This window comes from Equus quagga, unplaced genomic scaffold, assembly GCF_021613505.1.
Source record: "Equus quagga isolate Etosha38 unplaced genomic scaffold, UCLA_HA_Equagga_1.0 66791_RagTag, whole genome shotgun sequence".
Lineage (NCBI taxonomy): Eukaryota > Metazoa > Chordata > Mammalia > Perissodactyla > Equidae > Equus > Equus quagga.
Window position 1 is genome coordinate 1 of NW_025800888.1, and position 4,153 is coordinate 4,153.

Below are 4,153 nucleotides of genomic sequence, written 5' to 3' on the forward strand. Positions count from 1 at the left end.
GAGGGTCTCATGTTTATGTTCTGGTTCGAAGCGTGAGTGTATCTCTATCCACGTGGGGCAGGTGGGGGTCCAGATCGGTGATGCCTGCTGGGAATGGTGCTGCCCTGATCATGGAATTCACCCAAAGGTCAGATGCCAAGTGACAAAACCATTGGTGGTGGGGATGACTCGTTCAACACATTCTTCAGCGACACTGGGGCTGGCAAGCATGTGCCCAGAACAGTGTTTGTGGACCTACAGCCCACCGTGTCTGTGGGTACACAGACACTCAGGGCGGCTGTCATGGCAGTGTGGGAGAGCCTTGCTAAAGCCCCACATGGGCTCCTTTGCATCCCTCTGCAGAAAGGACAGATGTACAAGTGTATGCCCGTGGCTACCTTAGGTGACACACTAGAAGGTTATTGCCTGAAATGTCCATGGGACTCAGGCTCCTAATTGAGAAAAACCTGCTGTGAGGTTGGCCAGCACTGAGATGGGCTGTGGGTGGAGTCACTCGTGGCCTCCTCGGCCCAGTCAGGTGGTTGTGTAGACCCTGTCTACAGGGCACCCGGGCACTGGTCTCTCCTTAGTGCTGTGCACTCCCTCAGGCTGGGCAATGAGTCTTAACCTGCATCTTAGACATAGAAAGCTCAGTACAGAACATTCATTGGGTTCCCCCAGATTAGAAGTCAGAGGCAGTTTCCAAGGACAGCTGCAAAGTGAGCACCTTTTGGTGGGCACCAGGGGATGACAGAATGTCACCCTGAAGCCTGTGAGACCCAGGCCACATAGGGTGCCCTGATGGGACTGCCCAGCAACAGTCATGCTAGGGACTGTCTAGCGTGTAAGGGAGTTTTAAATTCCACCCTTGGCTGTGGCTACAGGGATGGAAGAAACAGGCACGTGTAGAGTTGCCTGTGTGCGGGTGTGAGAGCTCTCTTCCCTTCTTGGGGACCCGGTCACACTGGCATTTGTCCTGCGAGTTGACTCCTCTCTCCTAGAGCCATCGGGTGCAGCTGTGGTCTGTGTATTACACAGAGGCATTTCCTGTGAGACACTGATGCTGCTGACCTACAAGGAACAGCATGTGCTTGGTAGAAGGGGACGGTCCCGATCTGTCCACCCTGGTGAGTTAACAACAGGCCTTACAGACTCGTGGCCCTGTGTCCTCTTTGTAGATGAAGTGCACAGGGACCCACAGGCAGCCCTTCCACTTCGAGCAGCTGATCACCAGGAGGGAAGACGCAGCCAATATGTACGCCAGAGGCCATTGCCCCATCGGCAAGGAGATCGTCGACCTGGTCCTGGACCAGATGCTCAAACTGGTTAGGAGAGTGCTGAGAAGGCTTGCTGTGGACACTGTCCTGGAGAGGATGGTAGGCCTTGGACTGTGACCCGGAGGACATTGTGGCAAACTGAAGCCTTAATCATGAGTCCACAGTCTTACCCTCCAGGGTGGCTGCGGTGCATCTGTACGTCTTTACCGTCTGTCTGCTTTGCCTCTAAGTACCATGCATGTTCACTGTGGAGTGTGTGAACCATGTGATCTTGCAGAGGAGGAGAAGTGACCGGGGCTGGTTGGAGGTTGTGTTGTGCCTTCTGCCCGTGTTGGCTCCCTTCTCTGCTTTCTCTCAGGTGGATCTGTGAGTGGGGCTACAGGGCTTCCTCATCTTCCACAGCTCTGGGGGCAGCCCCGGCTCTGGGTTTGCATCTCTGCTCACAGAGCGCCTCTCAGTGGACTATGGCAAGAGGTCCAAGCTCAAACTTGCCATTTACCCAGCCCCCCAGGTTTCCACAGCTGTGGTGGAGCCCTCCAACTGAATCCTGACCACCCACACGATCCTGGAACATGCTGACTGTGCCTTCATGGTGGACTAGGAAGCCATCTATGACATATGTCAGCGCAACCTGGATATCGAGCTGCCCGCATGCACCAACCTCAGTCATCTCATCGGGCAGATTGTGTCCTCCATCACGGCCTCCCTCCAACTGTAATGAAGAAAGCCCAGCATTTATTGAGCACTGACAGTGTGCAGCATGTTCTGGATGCTGGAGACACAGCAGCCAACAGAGACGCTGTCCCTCATGGTGGAGCCCAGGAGAAGGTGGTCAGAGGCCTGAGCTAACATGAGAGCTGGTGTAGACAGGACTGTGCGCTGATGGAATTAACAGCCACGTTGAGGTGCGGGATCTGGTAGTGGGCCCCATGCTGGATGGGCTGATCTAGGAAGACTCTGTGAGGAGGTGATGCTTGACTGCCCTTTTAACATGATCCCTGTGGCTGCTGTGAGAACAGTAGTCAGCCAGAGGATCAGTGGGCAAGGGAGGCTGTGGCCTGCAGTGGTGGGCATGTGACAGAGAGGGAGCGGATGGTCAGGAGGGGAAAGCCCCAGGCCTTAGTGCTGTGACCTAGGGAGGGTCGGGTTTGGGGGGAAGCCACCCATTGGTTTGAGACAGGCCAAGTTTGGGGTGCAGTGGGGACATGGCTGTCTCAAGCAAGCCCTCCCTGGTCCCCACAGCCTGGCCTTCCTGGGTCCTTGTCCTCGTGGCTCTGGTCCCACCTGCAGAAGGGCTGCCCCAGGCTCTCTCTGTCTCTGGGATGTGCTGTGTGCTGGGCACGGGCAGGCATTGGACCTGGACTCTGGGGCTGGCTCTGCCACTTCAGGGATGACAGTGAACCTGGCCACTCCCAGACCCCTCCTCCTGGACCTCAGTGTCCCTGTCTGTGGAATGGGTGGCTGGAAGCGTCCACCTGTACAGTCTCCTCCAGCTCGAAGGCTGCACTCTGTTCTGTGGGGATGTCAGAGCTTCTGGGCAGGGATCCCTTCCTGTGACCTGCGTGGCTGGCCCCCCTCCAAGGCCAGTCTGTGCTGTGATTGAGTGCACACACAGGAGCGAGAATGCACTCAGGAAGGACTCTCTCCCAGGCCTGTGTCCCCGCCCGCCTCCTCCTGACCCCGGCTCTCAGGTGCCTGTGTCAGGAAGATCCATGGAGGCCTGAAGGGCATGGAAGGGAGGCAGTGGGGCCTCCTGTAGGAGCTCCTGCAGGAGCTCATCCTCTGGCCACAGGGAGAGTGGGACACCCACACTAAGCAGGGATGGGAGCTTGACTGCTCAGTGGTCCAGGGACAAAGAGCCATGGACCCTCTGAGGAGGGGCCGCCAAGCAGGAGGACCCTTGACAAAGACAGTGGTGGGATGGAGAGGGGAGGGCACGCTAGGCAGGGAGAATGGCTTGAGCAAAGGGGTGGAGGTGGAATGAACTCACATCTCAGGAGGCAGGAAGACACTGTGGATGGGGGCTCAGAGCCTAGGCTCAAGCTGGTTGCTCCACCAGTGCCCCATCCTGGAGCACGCCTTGCACAGCTCTGCTTGAGCCCTCCCCTCCATCCCTTGGCTCTTCCGTGCCACCCTCGTGCAGCTGCTACCTGCCATCCTCTGGATTCTGTGTTTTCTGGAATCCCACATCTGCCCATGGAGCTACCAGGGACAGTCTTGGGCAGGGGCTGGAAGAGAGGATCCCTCACCCCCACCTCCTTCCCAGGTCACCGTGAACTAGTGGCACCAACAGGGAAATGAGGAAGGCACCCACCTCCTGTAGGGGATTGAATGGTGACCTCCCGGAACCTGTGAACGTGATGTTTGAAGAAGACTCTTACAGATGTAATTGCCAAGGATCTCAAGGTGAGAGCATCCTGAAGCACCCAGGTGGCCCTAAATCCAGTGACAAGTGTCCTTATAAGAGGAGGAGAGAGACAGACGCAGATCAGAAGACATAGAGAAGGCCCTATGATGCCAGAGGCAGAGCCTGGAGTGGGGCAGCCATGTCACAAGGGACGCGTGGGGCCAGCAGAAGCTGGAGGAGGTAGGAAGGGCCTAGAGGCCCAGAGGGAACCCAGTCTGCTGACACCGTGATTTCAGACTGCTGGCCCAGGATGGGGCCCAAGCTGTGGCCCACCCCACTGTCTGGGCTCCTTGGACCCACCTTGGTCTCTCTGCCCAGTGGTGGTGTCCTGAGCGGGCAGGTCAGCTCAGGATGCTGGGGTTTCAGTGATGAAGTAAGGCACTGAGTGGTAGGTGGGTGGGAGTCAAGATTCAAGCAGGTAGGTGGGGGACAGGGGCTGCCCTTGAACTGGGGCAGGAGGCAGAGGTGCCGGCTTTCCTCCCAGGGCCTG

At 57.5% G+C, this 4,153-nt stretch overlaps 1 pseudogene; it reads left to right on the forward strand.

The window, feature by feature from the left end:
* Positions 1–25: 25 nt before the first annotated feature.
* Positions 26–1,974, forward strand: LOC124234039 (tubulin alpha-3 chain-like; annotated as a pseudogene).
* Positions 1,975–4,153: the final 2,179 nt, after the last annotated feature.